Here is a 22,024-nt window from a genome sequence, read left to right on the forward strand (position 1 = left end):
TCTCTCTCCCTCCCTCCCTCCCTCTCTCTCTCTCTCAGGCTATTTCTTTGGAGCGCAGAGGCTCTCTGAGTTGACTTTCCTGCCTGGTCTTCTAAGACCCTCTCAAGAAGGCACTCTGCACCTTCACCCCATCGAGAGGGCACCTGAGGCCTCTGTGAACAGAGCAAGCCCCGTGTCAGGGACTTTATTGGCTTTCTGCGTAAACCGAGGAATATCAGCCTCTTTCTCTCTCCTTTACTTTCTTATCGGTCGACTCTGGACCACCAGGTTCTGGTCTGTTAAAGGAACTCAGCAGGAAATGGTGTATATCTTCCCACTCCTAGTGTAAACAACCCTGGCTTCTATCATCCACTGTCTGTTTACTTGTTCAGTTTCAGCATACATGTACAGCAGTATCAGAATTTTTAACCTAATCTCCCATGCAAAACAGATCTATCACTTGGAGCAGTGCTTAGGTAGTTTTCTGTCTGTAGACTTAATCCATTTTTAGACTCCTGCAGTCTCAGTTGGACAATTTTTTCCTCTCACTTCTTTCTTTGAGGTTTTTTCATATATTTGAGATTTTTTTCATTAATTTGTAATAAGACATATTATTTTAGAAAGATCATTGTAAGGCATTCCCTGGCAATCCAGTGGTTAGGGCTCCCAAGTTTCCAACTACAGGGGACCCAGTTTTAATCCCTGGTCAGGGAACTCTGATCCCCCAGGTCTAGTAACATGGCCAATGTGTGTATATATATATATATATATATATATATATGTAAGTTATTGAAATAGATCATTGTAATGATCAGAAGTGGTTTAAGGAGAAAGGCCTTTTAGGATGAAGGCATGAAATACAACAGAATCAGTAGGAAGAGAAAAGAATAGATTTAACTTGAACACAAAGGAATTAGAGATTAGAGGGTGAGATTTTAACAATAACTCCTAGGTTTATTTCCTTCTCCAGGGGATCTTCCCAACCCAGTGATTGAACCCTCATCTCCCTTGGCAGGCACATTGTTTCCCACCGAGCCACCAGGTTAGTCCATCTAAACAAGATAGGGATTATAGAAAAAAGCTTTTGGAAGAAGTGATTTTTCACATAGGACCCTTTGAGTTCAAGGAATCTTTATAATGTCCAGGTAAGGGCTTCCATTGTGGCTCAGCTGTTAAAGAATCCACCTGCAATGTGGGAGACGTAGGTTCGATTCCTGGGTTGGGAAGATCCCCTGGAGAAGGGAAAGGCTACTTAATGGCCTGGAGAATTCCATGGACTATAGTCCATGGGGTCGCAAAGAGTCGGACATGACTGAGCAACTTCCACTTTCGAAGTAGTCCAAGCCATTGGTAAGTCCCAATGTGAGCCCGTTGTCTGGTGCAGGATTTGAAAGTCCTAAGTAAATAGGCGGTAGTGCAAATACACCATTTTGCTCACTTTAAGGATGCAAAGTTCATGCTATTCTGAACTTTGGAAGTCATATGGCTTTAATTCAAAAACAGTGACAATTCATGTTCTTTGTATCATGTAGGGATACACAGCCATTGAAATAAAATAAACCTGAAAAAGCAGTGTGGAGGCTTAAACAGTGAATAGGCAGCATGTGCCACCTAAACCACCTATAATGGCTCTCCTTGATGAGAGGGTTCTTTACCAGGAGACTGGAAAGAAGGCTTGGTGGACAAAAGCACTGTGAATTCTGTCAGTACAATCATTAATAATTTTAGTGTTAGGCATGATAACACTCTCATGGTAGAGGAAAGTGTAAAGATTATTTGTTGATGAATACAGTGAGGTGTGCGTACTCATTCGTGTTCTGCTCTTTGTGACCCTATGGAAGGGGCCTGCCAGGTTCCTGTCCGTGGGGTTCTGCAGGAAGAATACTGGAGTGGGTTGCCATGTTTGATGCATTAGGCTTGTTAGAATTGGTGGGTTCATTATAGTTAAATTTATAAAGTTCTACAAGGTGTCCAAATAATGGATTTCATTAACAGACTGATCCCAGACCAACTTTAATGATTCCTTCCAGCCCCACCCATACTTTCTTTTCCCCATAACGCTACATAAATTATCATCATCAAGAGGCTGGGTTAGGGACAGAGGATGGAAACCAGTTTAAGGAAGCATGAAGCCAGTATCAGGATAATGAAAATCAGAGTTGAAGGATACTTAGGTGGACTCTAGTCCCATTTAAGGAAATGTAAGAGGGCTTTAAAATTCACTTGATCAGATTAAAATAGTTCATAAATTATGGGATTTAGGCTTAGAAAATTTAGGAGATATTAGTTACAAGTAATTTGAAACTAGAAATGCTGATGACTGATTCAGTAGCTTGGCAAGTAACATGTGCCAAGGACTTTGCTGAGTTCTTTTGAGAGCTTTTCATTTTATTTTCAGAACACCCCCATGATTATATACTATTATACATGCATTGGATAGAGAAACAGGCAAAGGAAAGCTACCTAACTTAACTCAGGTAAAAAGAGCAGGACGTGAAATTTTTAAAATGAGGGCCTTCAACTTCAAAGTCCTGTTTAAACTCTCCACCATGACACTAAAGATATCTGAGTCGTCTTGCAAAACTGTCAGTTTAAAAAATGCTCTACCTGTGAGTTGAAAGTTAAGTTTTATTTGGGGCAAAATGAGGGCTGCGGCCCGGGAGGCAGCCCCTCAGGTTCCTCTGACTGCTCAAATGAGGCAGGCAGGGGAGAGACCAAGCTATATGACTTTGGTGAAGGGGGAGTTTTATGTGATCAAGCGCATATTTTTGAAGAAAGTTTTGCTGATCACAAGGAACAGGTGTCATGGTGAAGCAATTTGGTGCTTTTCTAGACAAAGGACATGCAAAACAGACTCATGAAATCAGTTCCTGAAAATATCTAACTATCTGAATACATGTTGTCCAAGTTTCCCAGAGCACAGAGTGCCTCGTTCCTGCTCTCCACCCTGAATTCTTTCAGGGTGTGTTGAAACTCAGCAGCTGCAGCAGAATGTAGTTTAATCTTAGTGGTAGATCAGTTCAGTTGCTCAGTCGTGTCCAACTCTGCAACCCCATGAACTGCAGCTCACTAAGCCTCCCTGTCCATCACCAACTTCCGGAGTTTACCCAAACTCATGTCCATTGAGTTGGTGATGCCAACAAACCATCTCATCCTCTGTCATCCCCTTTTCCTCTCACCTTCAATCTTTTCCAACATCAGGGTCTTTTCCAGTGAGTCAGCTCTTCACATCAAGTGGCCAAAGAACTTTCAGCTTCAGCATCAGTCTTTCCAATGAATACACAGGACTGATTTCCTTTAGGATGGACTGGTTTGATCTCCTTGCTGTCCAGGGGACTCTCAAGGGTCTTCTCCAGACCACAGTTCAAAAGCATCAATTCTTCAGCACTCAGCTTTCCTTATCATCCAACTCTCACATCCATACGTGACTACTACAAAAACAATAGCTTTGACTAGATGGACCTTTGTTGGCAAAGCAATGTCTGCTTCTTAATATGCTGCCTAGGTTGGTCATAACTTTTCTTCCAAGTAACAAGAGTCTTTTAATTTAATGGCTGCAGTCACCATCTGCAGTGATTTTGGAGCCCAAAAAGTCTGCCACTGTTCCACTGTTACCCCATCCACTGGCCATGAAATGATGAGACCAGATGCCATGATCTTAGTTTTCTGAATGTTGAGTTTTAAGCCAGCTTTTTCAATCTCCTCTTTTACTTTCATCAAGAGGTTCTTTATTTCGCTTTCTGCCATAACGGTGGTATCATCTGCATATCTGAGGTTATTGATATTTCTCCCAGCAATCTTGATTCCAGCTTGTGCTTCCTCCAGTCCAGTGTTTCTCATGATGTACTCTGCATATAAGTTAAATAAGCAGGGTGACAGTATACAGCCTTGACGGACTCCTTCTATTTGGAACCAGGCTGTTGTTCCATGTCCAGTTCTAACTGTTTCTGCTTGACTTGCACCTAGATTGCTCAGGAGGCAGGTCAGGTGGCCTGATATTTTCATCTTTTGAAGATTCTTCCACAGTTTATTGTTATCCACACAGTCATAGTTGAGTTCAGTCACTCAGTTGTGTCCAACACTGCGACCCCATGAACCGCAGCACTCCAGGCCTCCCTGTCCATCACCAACTCCCAGAGTTTACTCAAACTCATGTCCATTGAGTTGGTGATGCAATCTAACCATCTCTTCCTCTGTTGTCCCCTTTTCCTCCTGCCCTCAATCTTTCCCAGCATTAGGGTCTTTTCCAGTGAGTCAGCTTTTTGCATCAGGTGGCAAGAGTATTGGAGGTTCAGCTTCAGCATCAGTCCTTCCAAAAAACACCCAGGACTGATCTCCTTTAGGATGGACTGGTTGGATCTCCTCGCAGTCTAAGGGACTCTCAAGAGTCTTCTCCAACACCACAGTTCGAAATGCAGCAATGGCATAGTCAATAAGTCAGAAGAAAATGTTTTCCTGGAACTCTTGCTTTTCAATGATGCAACGGATGTTGGCAGTTTGATCTCTGGTTCCTCTGCATTTTCTAAATCCCGCTTGAACATGTGGAAGTTCATGATTCATGTACTGTTGAAGCCTAGCTTAGAGAATTTTGAGCATTACTTAGCTAGTGTGTGAGATGAGTGCAATTGTGTGGTAGTTTGAGCATTCTTTGGCATTGCCTTCCTTTGAGATTGGAATGAAAACTGACCTTTTCCAGTCCTTTGGCCACTGCTGAGTTTTCCAAATTGGCTGTCATATTGAATGTAGCACTTTCACAGCATCATCTTTTAGGATTTGAAATAATTCCACTGGAATTCCATTAACTCCACTAGCTTTGTTCGTCGTGATGCTTCCTAAGGCCCACTTGACTTCACATTCCAGGATGTCTGGCTCTAGGTGAGTGATCACACCATTGTGGTGATCTGGTCATGAAGATCTTTTTTATATAGTTCTGTGTATTATTGCCACCTCTTCTTAATATCTTCTGTTTGTTAGGTCCATACCATTCCTGTCCTTAATTGAGCCCATCTTTGCGTGAAATGTTCCGTTGGTACCTCTAATTTTTTAGAAGAGATCGCTAGTCTTCCCCATTCTATTGTTTTCCTCTGTTTCTTTGCACTGATCACTGAGGAAGGCTTTCTTATCTCTCCTTGCTATTCTTTGGAACTCTGCATTCAAATAGGTATATGTTTCCTTTTCTCCTTTGCCTCTTGCTTCTCTTCTTTTCATAGCTATTGTAAGGCCTCCTCTGACAACCATTTTCCCTTGTTGCATTTCTTTTTCTTGGGAGTGGTCTTGATCACTGCCTCTTGTACCATGTCATGAACCTCCATCCATAGTTCTTCAGGCACTCTGTCTAGCAGATCTAATTCCTTGAAACTATTTGTCACTTCCACTGTATAATTGTAAGGGATTTGATTTAAGTCATAACCTGAATGGTCTAGTGGTTTTCCTTACTTCAATTTATGTCTGAATTTGGCAATAAAGAGTTCATGATCTGAGCCACAGTCAGCTCCTGGTCTTCTTTTTGCTGACTGTATAGATCTCCATCTTTGGCTGCAAAGAATATAATCAGTCTGATTTTAGTGTTGACCATCTGGTGATGTCCATGGGTAGAGTCTTCTCTTGTGTTGTAGGAAGAGGGTGTTTGCCATGACCAGTGTGTTCTCTTGGAAAAACTTTATTAGCCTTTGCCCTGCTTCATTCTGTACTCCAAAGCCAAATTTGCCTGTTACTCCAGATATTGACTTCCTATTCTTACATTCCAGTCCCCTATGTTGAAAAGGACATCTTTTTTGGATGTCAGTTCTAGAAGGTCTTGTATGTCTTCATAGAACCATTCAACTTCAGCTTCTTCAGCATTACTGGTCAGGGCATAGACTTGGATTATTATGATTATGAATGGTTTGCTTTGGAAATGAACAGAGATCATTCTGTCATTTTTGACATTGCACCCAAGTACTGCATTTCGGACTCTTGTTGGCTATGAGGGCTACTCTATTTCTTCTAGGGGATTCTTGCCCACAGCAGTAGATATAATGGTCATCTGAGTTAAATTTACCCATTCCAGTCCATTTTAGTTCACTGATTCCTAAAATGTCAATGTTTGCTCTTGCCATCTCCTGTTTGACCACTTCCAATTTGCCTTGATTCATGGACCTAACATTCCAGGTTCCTATGCAGTATTGCTCTTTCCAGCATTGGACTTTACTTCCATCACCAGTCACATACACAGCTGGGTGTTGTTTTTGCTTTGGCTCCATCCCTTCATTCTTTCTGGAGTTATTTCTCCACTGACCTCCAGTACCATATTGGGCACCTACCGACCTGGGGAGTTCATCTTTCACTGTCCTGTCTTTTTGCCTTTTCATACTGTTCATGGGGTTCTCAAGGCAAGAATACTGAAGTGTTTTGCCATTCCCTTCTCCAGTGGACCATGTTTTGTCAGAACTCTCCACCATGTCCAGTCCGTCTTGGGTGGCCCTACACAGCATGGCTCATAGTTTTATTGAGTTAGACAAGGCTCTGACCATGTGATCAGATTGGTTGGTTTTCTGTGATTGTGGTTTTCATTCTGTCTTCCCTCTGATGGAGAAGGATAAGAGGCTTATGGAACCTTCCTGATGGGAGAGACTGACTGAGGGGCAAACTGGGTCTTGTTCTCATGGGCGGGGCCATGCTCAGTAAACCTTAATCCAATTTTCTGTTGATGGGCCGGGCTGTGTTCCCTCTCTGTTATTTGCCCTGCAGCCAAACTGTGGTGGAGGTAATAAGATAGTGGCAATCTCCTTCCAAAGATCCCATGCGTGCACTGCTACACTCAGTGCCCCCAACCCTGCAGCAGGCCACCTCCGACCCACACCTCTGCCAGGGACTGCTGGACACTCACGGGCAAGTCCAGGAGAGTCTTGTGGGGTCACTGCTCCTTTCTCCTGAGTCCTGGTGCACACAAGGTTCTGTTCTGCCCTCTAAGAGTCTATTTCCCAGTCCAGTGTAAGTTCTGACAGCTCTGTGATGGGATTAATGGCGACCTCCTCCTGAAGGCTTATGTCATACCCAGGTCTGCTACACCCAGAGCCCTTGTGGCAGTCCATTACTGACCGGTACCTCCACAGGAGATGCTCAAACACAGTTCTGGCTCAGGCTCCGTGGGGTTCCTGGGTCCTGGTGTGCACAAGGTTTGTAAGCCCTCTGAGCGTTTCTGGCGGGAATGGGATTTGATTCTAAACATGAATTAGCCCCTCCTACCGTCTTGCTGGGGCTTCTCCTTTGCCCTTGGATTTCCGGTATCTCCTCACAGCCGCTCCAGCGCCACGCAGCTGCAGCTCCAGAGCCTACTGTCTTACTGGGGCTTCTCTGCCCTTGGACGGTGGTAGTGGTAGGTGGCAACTGCCACCTTGTAGTTGACAAAATCTAAAATTGGGACTGCCATTTCTCTATTATAGTGTTTAGTGTTTTCTTTCTTAGTATCAAGTGGATGAATTATTTTGAAAAGATAAATGTAGTTAATTGAACTATGAACTTTCTTGATAAGGACTTCTATAGGGCTGATGGGCTATTAACAAGAATTTGCAGAGCTAAATGAAAGTAAAAGGCCCTTGGCAATTAATTTGTCCTTTGTTGGCCTTATCATTTGGGAGTTTCCTAAATCTGTATTCTCAGGTATAAATCATTGGAAACAATGTACATCAGCAGATAACATTACTGTAATGGGGTGTCCAGGAGCCTCCAGTGGAGGCGTGGGTCAGCGGGGGCCTGCTCCAGCGTTGGGGGCGCTGAGTTTATCAGTGCATGCATGGGATCTTTGGAAGGAGATTACCATTACCTCCACCATAGTTTGGTGTCAAGTCAAACAACAGGGAGGGAACACAGCCCCCCCCCCCCCCATCAACAGAAAGTGGGATTAAAGATTTACTGAGCATGGCCCCACCCATGAGAACAAGACCCGTTTTCCCCCTCAAGCAGCCTCTCCCATCACGAAGGTTCCACAGCCTCTTCTCCTCCATCAGACTGTAGACAGAATGAAAACCACAATCACAGAAAACTAACCAATCTGATCACATGGACCACAGCCTTGTCTAACTCAATGAAACCATGAGCCATCCCATGTAGGGCCACTCAAGATGGATGGGTCATGGTAGAGAGTTCTGATAAAATGTGGTCCACTGGAGAAGGGAATGGCAAAAGTCAAGTGATACCTGGAGTAACAGGCAAATTTGTCCTCGGAGTACAGAATGAACCAGGGCAAAGGCTAACAGAGTTTTTCCCAGAAAACACACTGGTCATAGCAAATACCCTCTTCCTACAACACAAGAGAAGACTCTACCCATGGACATCACCAGATGGTCAACACTAAAATCAGACTGATTATATTCTTTGCAGCCAAAGATGGAGAAGTTCTATACAGTCAGCAAAAAGAAGACCAGGAGCTGACTGTGGCTCAGATCATGAACTCCTTATTGCCAAATTCAGGCTTAAGTTGAAGAAAGCAGGGAAAACCAGTAGAGCCTCTGGGTAATGACCTAAATCAAATCCCTTATGATTATACAGTGGAAGCGACAAATAGATTCAAGGAATTAGATATGACACAGTGCCTGAAGAACTATGGATGGAGGTTCATGACATTGTATAGGAGGCAGGGATCAAGACCATCCTCAAGGAAAAGAAATGCAAAAAGGCCAAATGGTTGTCTGAGGAGCCTTTACAAATAGCTGAGAAAAGAAGAGAAGCTAAAGGCAAAGGAGAAGAGGAAAGATATACCTATTTGAATGCAGAGTTCCAAAGAATAGCAAGGAGAGATAAGAAAGCCTTCCTCAGTGATCAGTGCAAAGAAACAGAGGAAAACAATAGAATGGGGAAGACTAGCGATCTCTTCTAAAAAATTAGAGGTACCAATGGAACATTTCAGGCAAAGATGGGCTCAATACAGGACAGAAATGGTATGGACCTAACAAACAGATGATATTAAGAAGAGGTGGCAAGAATACACAGAAGAACTATATAAAAAAGATCTTAATGACCCAGATCACACCCATGGTGTGATCACTCACCTAGAGCCAGACATCCTGGAATGTGAAGTCAAGTGGGCCTTAGGAAACATCACGACGAACAAAGCTAGTGGAGGTGATAGAATTCCAGTTGAGCTATTTCAAATCCTAAAATATGATGCTGTGAAAGTGCTGCACTCAATATGCCAGCAAATCTGGAAAACAGCAGTGGCCAAAGGACTGGGAAAGGTCAGTTTTCATTCCAACCCCAAGGAAAGGCAATGCCAAAGAATGCTCAAACTACTGCACAATTGCACTCATCTCACATGCTACCAAAGTAATGCTCAAAATCCTCCCAGCTAGGCTTCAACAGTGCATGAACCATAAACTTCCAGATGTTCAAGCGGGATTTAGAAAAGGCAGAGGAAGTAGAGGTCAAATTGCCAACATCTGATGGATCATCAAAAAAGCAAGAGAGTTCCAGAAAAACATCTATTTCTGTTTCATTGACTATGCCAAAGCCTTTGACTGTCTGGATCACAATAAACTGTGGACAATTCTTTAAGAAGTAGAATACCAGACTACCTTACCTCTCTCCTGAGAAATCTGTATGCAGGTCAAGAAGCAACAGTCAGAACTGGACATGGAACAACAGACTGGTTCCAAATTGGGAAAGTACTACGTCAAGGCTTTGTATTGTCACCCTGCTTCTTTAACTTAAATGCATAATACATCATGTGAGATGCCAGGCTGGATGAAACACAAGCTGGAATCAAGATTGCCAGTTGGAATATCAATAACCTCATATATGCAGGTAATACCACCTTTATGGAAGAAAGTGAAGAAGAACTAAAGAGACTCTTAACGAAAGTGAAAGAGGAGAGTGAAAAAGTTGGCTTAAAACTCAACATTTAGAAAACTAAGATCATGGCATCTTGTCCCATCACTTCATGGCTAATGGATTGGGAAACAGTGGAAACAGAGACATTATTTGGGGGGGGCTCCAAAATCACTGCAGATGGTGACTGCAGCCATGAAATTTTTAAAAGATGTTTGCTCCTTGGAAGAAATTTTATGATCGAACTAGATTGCATATTAAAAAACAGAGACATTATTTTGCCAAGAAAGGTCTGTCTAGTCAAAGCTATGGTTTTTCCAGAAGTCACGTATGGATGTGAGAGTTGGACTATAAAGAAAGCTGAGCTCTGAAGAATTGATGCATTTGAACTGTGGTGTTGGAGAAGACTCTTGAGAGTCCCTTGGACTGCAAGGAGATCCAACCAGTCCATCCTAAAGGAGATCAGTCCTTTTTGTTCTTTGGAAGGACTGATGCTGAAGCTGAAACTTCTTTGGAAAGTACTTTGAAACTTCTTTGAAAATACTTTTTGGCCATCTGATGAAAAGAAGTGACTCATTGGAAAAGACCCTGATGCTGGGAAAGATTGAAGGTTGGAGGAGAAGGGGGTGACAGGATAAGATGGTTGGATGGCATCACCAACTCGAAGGACATGAGTTTGAGAAAGCTCCAGGAGTTAGTGATGGACAGGGAGGCCTGACATGCTGCAGTCCATGGGGTCGCAAAGAGTCAGACCCGACTGAGTGACTAAACTGTAATGGGATGAAAGAAACCATAAGTTAAAAAGAATTATTAGTGCATTAGGCAAATAAATTCACTCATTTCAGTCATGTAAAGCTATGATTCCTTTGTGAAAAGTTAAGAGAACCTGTCTCATCAAATTATAGGGAGAAACACTTAAACCTGAGCTTTAGTGTTTTAATGAATCAAGGACCACATGTAAAATTATTGTGTTATAAATTATAGGTCGCTTCTTCCAAAGAGAGATCTATAGCCATGCATGTGTGATCTTTTGTATATTACTATGCTTCGTCAGGTCATCTTAAGGTTAGGTTTCTTAATATTTCTTTCTTCTCTCTGTTCTGTATTGGTAGTTAATGATATTTGTAGATTTTATTAAAGTTTTTGATAAGATACAAAAGTTTGTGACCACCTTTAAGTATTGTAGCCATTCCTTTGCTTATTTTATTTCATTTAAGGAGACATTTTTTTAGCCGCTTCTTATGTGCTAGGGATAATTGACCAAACACATGGGAAAGAAAAATTTCCATCAAGGAAAGCAAAAGGTCATCAAATAAAAACTATGCTAAAGATAATCCTGTAAAGAGTGGCTGTGAGAGCATATTTGGTAGATTTTATACATAGATGTTTGGTGGGGCAGACACCAGCATCCTGAAAAAAATGGGCAGGATTTAACCAAATAGAAGAGGGAAGAGAAAGAGATGAAAAGACCGGGAATTGAGGGGTGACGATGGTCTCAAGAAACCTCTTGTTAGTCTGCTGAGCCCTCAAGCTTTCTGTCTTGTCCTCGCCCCTGAGCAAACAACCCAGCCTTTGGTCTTAGGTTACTCTATATTATAGTACATTGTGGTAGTACTAGAATATGACCATTAGAAGCTCTGCTGATGTTCCCTTGTAAAGTGCTTTAATCTAGGCCAAATCTCATCATTAGCTCATAACTAGAATTGGCAAATGCTCCCAGGGAAGTAATCAGTTGTTGTCAGCAGTACTTGGAGAGTTTTAGTGTTGAATACATTTAGTCTTCACTGCTTCCACAGCTTTTTGATATTTCTAAAAACGTGCGTTCAGTGAATTTTTTTCTAGTTGTCCGAACTGCAGTGATTGCCTACCAATACCTACTATATCATTCCTGGGAGTGTGGAAGTCCGTACTGAAAGGTTTGCAGAGTGCAGCATGATCACATTTAGGAAGTTCATTCAGGCTGAAGATACTATAACTGTAGTACAATAGCGGAAAGGGAGTGGGTGATTGGAAAGGAAGTTGTTACATCATTTAAGTGAAAGCTATTCTTGGCCTGAATTTAGAATAACTGCCCTTGGGATTGATGGAAGTGGGTGAATATAGGAGTTACTGAAAAGAGAGGAAACAGAGCAGATGATGCACTCACATTAAAAAGCAACGACAGCACAGATTAAAATCTGTTATAGTACTGTAAGTATTTCTGATGTTATTGTTGTACCAAACTCATTTCTATACTTTGAAAGTCGACTAGAAGAGAAATAATTATTTCCTTGTATCTCATTTCCATGTATAAACTTGAAAGTTTGAAAGTCAATTGATAGTTTTACAATTCTGAGCTAATAAACACCAAAATAGCCCATGTATGCTTCTGTAAATGAGTGTTATTTATGTCCTCAGAATAGAAAAACTGGTAAATTACAAAGATACAAAAAGAAGTTTCTATCTTTGAACTTCATTGCATCCTGAACGTTACGGACTTTTCTTCAAAATGAGAACAGTGTTACTGTAGTTCTTATTATAAGAAATTAAAGCAGTACAGAAAGGTGCAAAGAGTAAAAGCCCAGCACCCTGGTGTGAGTACTGTGGATATTCAGTGTGGTGTCTTAACCTTTAGTTTTCTCAAAATTTTATTTTCTAACTCAAAAATAACTCATGAACAACTTACCATAAAAAGGAAACTGTTTCAGTCTTATGGTTATTATACTGGAAGTTAACCAGTTTCCCACTGATGAATATTTAGTTTACATTTTTACTATGATGAAATGTTGCAGTATGCATCCTTGTCACATATATTGACATTCTTTCCAATTTTCCCTAGAACAAATTTTTAGAATTTCTAAGTTAAACTATATGCCTACCTTTCACATGATTTTATTGGTTTACTTCTATGTCATTCAACATAAAAACATGTTTAAATAATGAAATTATTGTAATAGAAATTCAGGGCTTTTCTAAATTTGAATTTAAAAGTCAATAATAGGGTTTGTAAATGATGTGACTCATAAGGGATTAGTCTCCACAATTTATGAGGAGCTATGTCACTTATTCGGAGAAGGCAGTGGCACCCCACTCCAGTACTCTTGCCTGGAAAATCCCATGGACGGAGGAGCCTGGTAGGCTGCAACCATGGGGTCGCTACGAGTCGGACACGACTGAGCGACTTCACTTTCACTTTTCACTTTCATGCATTGGAGAAGGAAATGGCAATCCACTCCAGTGTTCTTGCCTGGAGAATCCCAGGGACGGGGGAGCCTGGTGGGCTGCCGTCTATGGGATCACACAGAGTCGGACATGACTGAAGCGACTCAGCAGCAGCAGCAGCAGCATGTCACTTATTAGCATCAATACAAACAACAGTGTCAAAAAATGGCCAGAAGACCTGAATAGACATTTCCCTAAAGAAGAGATGTGAAAAGGCACATAAAAAGATGTTCAAAATTGTTAGTTATTAGCGAAACGGAAATCAAATGAGATAGTGACCTCATACCGCTCAGAATGGCTATCACCAAAAAATTCACAAACGACAAATGCTGGAGAGGGTGTGGAGAGCAGGGAGCCCTCCTGCCCTGTTCATGGGAATGTAAATTGGTGCAGCCACTGTGGGAGAACAGCATGGAGATTCCTTAAAAAACTAAAAGTAGAGCTACCCTGTGGCCCTGTAATCCCACTCCTGGGCGTGTATGCAGAGAAAAACATGGCCCCAAAAGATACTACACCCCAGTGTTCACTGCAGCACTGTTTACAATAGCCAGCACATGGAAACAACCTAAATGTTCATCAACAGAGGAATGATTTAGGAAGATGTGGAGTATACACACATAGGCACACACACTGGAATATTGCTCTGCCGTTAAGAAGAATGAAACAAGGCCACTTGCAGCAACAGGGATGGACCTACAGAGTGTCAAACTGAGTAAAGCCCGACAGAAGAGAAAGAGCCTATGACACCCCTTATCTGTGGAATCTAAAAAGAAATACAAATGAACGCACGAAACAGAAAGAGACTCAGACTTGAAAACGAATGCGCGGATGCTGGGGGTGGGGGGAAGGGACAGTTAAGGACTCTGGGAAGGCCATGTACACACTGCTATATTTAAAATGGATAACCAAGAAAAACGTATTGGATAGCGCATGGAAATCTGCTCAGTGTCATGTGCCAGCCTGGATGGTGGGGGTGGGGGGGTGGGGGGGTGGGGGGCGGGGAGGAACGGGTACATGTGTACGTGTGGCTGAGTCACTTCCCTGTGCACCTGAAACTATCACAATATTGTTAATTGGGTATATCCCAATACAAGATGTTTTTGGTGTTGAAAAAAATAAAAAAATTTAAAGTCAGTAATAGGAGATTCCTTGTCAGTTCAATGGTTAGGATTCAGCAGTTTCATTGACAGGGCTCAGCCTTGATCCCTGGGCCTGGTTGGGGGAACTTAGATCCCACTAGCCCCACAGCATGGCCTTAAAAAATATATACTAATAACAAAACAGGCAAAATCCCTGCAGATGGTGACGGCAGCCGTGAAAGTAAAAGACGCTTGTTCCTTGGAAGAAAATTTATGACCAACCTAGATAGACAGAATATTAAAAAGCAGAGACATTACTTTGCCAACACAGGTCCGTCTAGTCAAACCTATGGTTTTTCCAGGAGTCAGGTATGGATGCGAGAGTTGGACTATAAAGAAAGTTGAGCACCGAAGAATTGATGCTTTTGAACTGTGGTGTTGGAGAAGACTCTTGAGAGTCCCTTGGACTGCAAGGAGATCCAACCAGTCCATCCTAAAGGAAATCAGTCCTTTTTGTTCATTGGAAGGACTGATGCTGAAGCAGAAACTCCAGTACTTCAGCAACCCGATGTGAAGAGCTGACTCATTGGAAAAGACCCTGATGCTGGGAAAGATTGAGGGCACCAGGAGAAGGGGGTGATAGAGGATGAGATGGTTGGATGGCATCACCGGGTCAATGGACATGAGTTTGAGTAAACTCCAGGAGTTGGTGATGGACAGGGAGGCCTAGTGTGCTGCAGTCCATGGGGTCGCAAAGAGTCGGACACAACCGAGTGACTGAACTGAACTGAATAAAACAGGCAAAACATTTGTCACTAGCAAAATATTTCCTTGGTATTTCAAAAGTATCCTTATGAGAATCTCTGACTCAGGATGTGCACCATTGAATAGAATATGCTTAGGGAAAAAACTTTTTTTTTTTTCTTTTTGCAGGGGGATGATTCTTTGAGCTGGGAAATAGACAAATGGGAGTTTATTGTATGTTCTTTATGACGGCGTAAGTCTGACTTAAGGAAGTGCTGTTCTGGGTGTAAAGTACTCAAATCAGGCACCATCCTCTTCTAGAGCGTTTTGTTGTTGTTATTTTGCTTTTGTTTTTTTAAAACATATCTGAAATGTAACATGTAAATTTAAAATGTTAATTTGATGCATATTGACGTTGTAACATGATTGCCATTGTAGTGATAGTTAACACCTCTATCACCTTAGTATCCTTTTTTTGGAAGTTGGAATATATTCTCTAACAATTTTGACGATTGTATTCTACTGTCAGTTCAGTTGAATTGCTCAGTCGTGTCCGACTCTTTATGACCCATGGATTGCACCATGCCAGGCTTCCTTGTCCATCACTAAGTCGCGGAGTTTACTCAAACTCATGTCCATGGAGTCGGTGATGCCATCCAACCTCTCATCTTCTGTCGTCCCCTTCTCCTCCCACCTTCATTCTTTCCCAGGATCAGGGTCTTTTCAAATGAGTCAGCTCTTCACAGCAGGTGGCCAAAGTATTGGAGTTTCTGCTTCAGCATCAGTCCTTCCAGTGAATAGTCAGGACTGATTTCCTTTAGGATGGACTGGTTGGATCTCCTTTCAGCCCAACGGACTCTCAAGTCTCTTCTCCAACACCACAGTTCAAAAGCATCAATTCTTCAATGTTCAGCTTTCCTTATAGTCCAACTCTCACATCCATACATAACTACTGGAAAAACCATAGCCTTGACTAGATAGAGCTTTGTTGGCAAAGTAATGTCTCTGCTTTTGAATATGCTATCTAGGTTGGTCATAACTTTCCTTTGAAGGAGTAAGTGTCTTTTAATTTCATGGCTCCAATCACCATCTGCAGTGATTTCGGAGCCCCCAAAAATAAAGTCTGACACTGTTTCCCCATCTATTTGCCATGAAGTGATGGTACCAGATACCATGATCTTAGTTTTCTGAATGTTGAGCTTTCAGCCAACTTTTTCACTCTCTTTTACTTTCATCAAGAGGCTCTTTAATTCTTCACTTTCTGCCACAAAAGTGGTGTCATCTACATATCTGAGGTTATTGATATTTCTCCCAGCAATCTTGATTCCAGCTTGTTCTTCATCCAGCCCAGCATTTCTCATGATGTACTTTGCATATAATTAAATAAGCAGGGTGACAATATACAGCCTTGATGTACTCCTTTTCCTATTTGGAACCAGTCTGTTGTTCCATGTCCAGTTCTAACTGTTGCTTCCTGACCTGCATACAAATTTCTCAAGAGGCAGGTCAGGCAGTCTGGTATTCCCATCTCTTTTAGCATTTTCCACAGTTTATTGTAATCATCACAATTTTGATGATCGTATTGTAATATACTGTAGCATGCATTATATCTCAGATTTTTTTTGTTACTATTTATTGTAAATTTGTACCCTAAGCAACAGTTTTGTCCACTGCTTAACTTGTTAAGTTAATCACCACTTTATTGTTTCTGCAAGTTTGACTTTTAAACTTCGAAACATAAGTGATAACATATAGTACTCATCTTTTTCTGTCTGACGTCTCAGCATAATGTGCCTAGGCCATCCATGTTCTCACAAATGGCAGTATGCCCTCCTTTGTGGCTGAATAATATTCCATTATATATGTATTAAATAGCATGTTTTCTTTATTCATTCACTGATGGACACTAAGTTTTTCCCATATCTTGGCTATTATAATCTGGCCGTAACCTCTGGAGTACACATATCTTTTCAAGTTATTGGTTTCACTTTCGTCCCAGAAGTGGAACTGCTGTGTCATGTTAGTGCTTCCTTTCATTTTGGGGGGAACCTCCGTACTGTATAGGGGCTTCCCTGGTGGCTCAGAGGTTAAAGCGTCTGCCTGCAATGCAGAGACCCGGGTTCAATCCCTGGCTTGGGAAGATCCCCTGGAGAAGGAAATGGAAACCCACTCCAATATTCTTGCCTGGAGAATCCCATGGACAGAGGAGCGTGCTAGGCTACAGTCCGTGGGGTTGCAAAGAGTCGGACACGACTGAGCAACTTCACTTTCACTTTTCCATACTGTATACCAAGGATTCCCTTTTCTCCACATTCTCACCAGCACTTGTTATTTCTTGTTTTTTTTTTAAATAATAGCCATTTTAACAGATATGAGATAGTTTAATTTGCATTTCCCTGATGATTATTTGTATTGAGCATCTTTTCATGTACCTGTTGGCCATCTGTATGTCTTTGGGAAAATGTCTATGTAGGTCTTCAGCCCACGTTTTTTTTTTTTTAAGTTTATTAATTTTTTAATTGGTGGATAGTTGCTTTACAAATTTGTGGTTTCTACTCTACAATAACACAAATCAGTCATAATTATATACATATTAGTAAACATATACACAGAAATACACACATATATCTCTTCCCTCCTGAACCTCCCTTCCCTCCCCCATCCCACCCCTCTAGGTCATCACAGAATACTAGGTTGGGCTCCCGTGTTATTTAGCAACTTCCCACTATCTGTTTTATACATGATAGTGTATATATGTGCTTTCTTATGGGATCCAGTCCATTTTTAAGTCAGATTATTTGCATTTTTGTTCCTTAGTTATGTGAGTTCTCTCTATATTTTGAATACTAACCCCTTACCATAAACTGATTTACAAAAAGTTTCTCTCATTCTGTAGGGTGCTTTTTCATTTGGTTTTTATTGTTCTTTTCTGTGTAAAATCTTTTAAATTTGATGGAGTCCTATTTGTTGATTGTTGCTTTTATTGTCACATACAAAAAAATCATTGCTAACACCACTGTTGAGGAATTTCCTCCCTATATTTTCTTCTAAGAATTTTAAACTATCAGAACTTATGTTTAGACCTTTGACATATTTCAAGTTACAAGTGGTGTAAGATAATTGTTCATTCTCATCATCTTTTCATTTATGGTTTCCTTTGCTGTGCAGTAGCTTTTAAGTTTAATCCATTTCTTTATTTTAGTTTTTATTTTCATTACTCTAGGTTGTGGACTGATAAGGATCTTGCTGTGATTTATGTCAGTGTACTGCCTATATTTTCCTAAGAATCTTATGATATCAGCCTTACATTTGGGTCTTTAATGCAGAGTTTTGAGTTTATTTTTGAGTAAATTTGAGTTTATTTTTGTGTATGACATTAGAGTGTTCTAACTGCATTCTTTGACATGTAGCTGTCCAATTTTCCCAGCACCATTTATTGAAGAGACTATCTTTTCTCCATTGTATATGCTTGCCTCCCTTGTCCTAGATTAATTGACCGTAAGTCCGTGGGTTTATTTCTGGGGCTTCTATGCTGTTCCACTGACCTGTGTGTTTTGTCTGGTTTCTGATACCAGCACACTATTTTGGTCACTGCAGCTTTGTAATACAGCCTGAAGTCAGGGGATGTGGTTCTTCCTGCTCTGTTCTTCTTTCTCAGATTGCCTATTCAGGTTCTTATGTGTCCATGCAAACTTTCAAATGGTCTGTTCTAGCCAGAGCAGGAAACCCCGGTTATGAAGGATGGTGAAAGTGGGCCTCCTTGCCTTGTTTCCCTGATCTTAGAGGAATGCCTTTCAGCTTTTCTTCACTGAGTATCTGTTAACTTTATTGGGTATCTGTCTTTATTGAGTGTCTGAGTATCTATTGCCTTTATTATGTTGAGGTATGTACCTTTATACCCAGTCTGCCTAGGGAGTTTTAATCATTAAAGGATGTTATATTTTATCAAATGCTTTTCTGCATCTATGTAGTTTTTATCTTTTATTAATGTTATGTATTAACATTTATTGATTTGCATGTTGAACCATCTTTGCATACAAGGAATAAATCCCATCTGATCATGCTGTATAACCCCTTTGTGTCTTCTTGAATTGTTTGCTAAGATTTCGTTGAATGTTTTGTAGCTAAACTCCTTAGGGATATTGCTCTATTGTTTGCTTTAAGTGTTCTTATCTAGCTTTAGAATCAGGGTAATTAGAGGCCTCAAAAAATGAATTTGGAAGTATTTCCTCCTCTTCACTTTTTGAAAGACTTTGAGGACTGATATTTTCTTTAGAATGTTTTGTAGAATTTGCTAATGAAGCCATCCAGTCCTGGGGTTGTGTTGGGAGGTTTTTGATTACTGATTTAACCTCTTTGCTTGTTACTGGTCTGTTCACATTTTCTACTTTGTCCTGATGCAGTCTTGGTAGTTTGTGTTTATAGTGTATCCATTTCTTCTAGGCTATCTTGTGGGCATATAATTGTTCATAATAGTCTCATATAGTCTTTAATATTTCTGTAGTGTCTTCCTTTTCATTTCTGAGTTTTTTGTTTTTCTAGTCTGGTTAAAGGTTTTGTTGGTTTTGTTTATCTATCAAAGAGTCAGCTCTAATTTTGTTAATTCTATTTCCCCCCCTCTGATATCTATGTCATGTATTTCCACTTTGATCTTGATTATTTCCTTCCTTCCTCCTGATAACTTTTTCTAGACCCTTGAGGTATAAAGTTAGGGTTTTGGGGTTTTTTTTTTGAGATTTAAGTAATATATGAACTTATTTGCTATAGTCTGTCCTCTTAGAACTGCTTTTCCTGCATCCCATAAGATTTGATAGGTTATATTTCCATTTTCGTTTGTTGTGAGATAATTTTTTTTCCCCGACTCACTGGTTGTTTAGTAGAAGTGTCTTGTTTATTTTCCATTATGTGTAGATTTTCCAGCTTTCCTCTTGTTGATTTCTAGTTTCACACCATTGCTATCCAAAGAGGCAGTTGTCATGATTTCACTGTTTGTTGAGATGTGTTTTTGCTTTCATTTCTTTTCATATCATTTATGATCTATCCTAGATAATGTTCTGTGTGCAGTTGAGAGGTATATTCTGCTGCTCATTTCAAATGATATATATGTCTATTAAGGTCCTTTGTTACAGGTATGGTTAAATTTCAGTATTTGTTATTGAATTTATGTGGATTATCAGTGGGATATCAAAAGCCTCTAGTACTACTGCGTTATCTATCTCTCCCTTTTGATCTGTTAGAACTTGCTTAACAAATTTCAGTGTGCCAATGTGGGGTTTATATTTATGACTGCTGTATCTTCCGGATGTTTTGACCTTTTTATCATTATACAGTGACCTTTTGTCTTTTATCATTTTTGGCATCAAGTCTGTTTTGTCTGGCTGTACCGGCTTTCTTTTGCTTTCCAATTGCATGGAAATCTCTTACACTCAAATCTTTACCCTGAGCCTCTGTGTATCTTTAGAGCTGAAAAAAGTTAAGTCTTTGTAATCCATCTAGCCACTCTGTGCCTTTGACTAAAAATCTGAATTTATTATATGTAGAGTGATTATTGCTATGTAAGTACTCCTTACTGCCATCTTTTTTCACTCTCTCTGTCTACCTTTGTAAGATAGTGATTTTTCCATGGTGATTTGATCAGTCTGCCCCCGTTTTTATGTTTGGTGACTACTCTAAAGTTTTTCCATGTATTTTTGCAAGTATGAGCATCCCATAGATAAAATCATCCTACAGAAAAAAAAAGGACTTAAAAAGTAGCTCAAATGAACATTTTGTGTGTTGAACATGCGGTTGGACACATTCACTATCTAATGTCCTTAGTTTATTACACTGTATGCAAATAATTGTTGTTCTGTTGGAATAATCAATTGTTGATTAAAAATGATAGAAACAAAACAACTTACCACTTTAGTAAACAGTAAGTTGCAAAGGTTACTATTTTTCTCTAAACTCAGAGTTCTAACCACACGTGATGCTTCAGCAATATGTCTTCCTTCTAGAAAGCTACCAGCAGGCAAAACATAAAAGACTTATAAACTTTTCTATTTTGTCCCCTTTAGAAATGATGTAATAGAAGTTGGATGGAACCTTAACAATCCTCACTCTTGAAGAAACTGATGCCCCCTAATACATAGAGATTTACTCACTTGGGACAGTAGAAAAGAGTGACTTCTGGGTCATAAGCAAATACTGTTCCTACAATCCAGTGCTTTAAGTCAAAAATGAAAATACAATTACTCCTGTGTCCTAAAATAAGTTTTACGCTAAGGAACTAAAAAGCCTCTTAATGAAAGTGAAAGTGGAGAGTGAAAAAGTTGGCTTAAAGCTCAACATTCAGAAAATGAAGATCGTGGCATCTGGTCCCATCACTTCATGGGAAATAGATGGGGAAACAGTGGAAACAGTGTCAGACTTTATTTGGGGGGGCTCCAAAATCACTGCAGATGGTGACTGCTGCCATGAAATTAAAAGATGCTTACTCCTTGGAAAAAAAGTTATGACCAACCTGGATAGTATATTCAAAAGCAGAGACATTACTCTGCCAACAAAAGTCTGTCTAGTCAAGGCTATGGTTTTTCCTGTGGTCATGTATGGATGTGAGAGTTGGACTGTGAAGAAAGCTGAGCGCCAAAGAATTGATGCTTTTGAACTGTGGTGTTGGAGAAGACTCTTGAGAGTCCCTTGGACTGCAAGGAGATCCAACCAGTCCATTCTGAAGGAGATCAACCCTGGGATTTCTTTGGAAGGAATGATGCTAAAGCTGAAACTCCAGTACTTTGGCCACCTCATGCCAAGAGTTGACTCATTGGAAAAGACTCTGATGCTGGGAGGGATTGAGGGCAGGAGAAGGGGACGACAGAGGATAAATTGGCTGGATGGTATTACTGATTCAATGGATGTGAGTCTGAGTGAACTCCGGGAGATGGTGATGGACAGGGAGGCCTGGCGTGCTGCGATTCATGGGGTTGCACAGTTGGACACGACTGAGCGACTGAACTGAACTGAACATAACAGTAGACAATTATATCCCTATGTTTGCTAAAACAATCTTTACAAAGGTCTAATATGATTTATAAATTTTTTATTTCATAAGTACTATCTTTTATTGCCCTTTAAAGCTTCTGATTGTAGTCAGTGTGCCTGCCTCCCTATGAGGGTTCATCTGATTTTGCTTCTCTTTTTGGCAAAATAATTGAACAACCAAGCTTTAGGACGCTTTC

The 22,024-nt window shown here is 40.6% G+C and overlaps 1 non-coding gene across 1 annotated transcript; it reads left to right on the forward strand.

Moving 5' to 3' along the window:
• On the forward strand, nucleotides 16,877-16,947 carry TRNAC-GCA. Its single transcript has one exon. It is a non-coding gene; the product is annotated as a tRNA-Cys (tRNA).

The sequence above is a fragment of the Capra hircus genome, chromosome 29 (assembly GCF_001704415.2).
Source record: "Capra hircus breed San Clemente chromosome 29, ASM170441v1, whole genome shotgun sequence".
NCBI lineage: Eukaryota > Metazoa > Chordata > Mammalia > Artiodactyla > Bovidae > Capra > Capra hircus.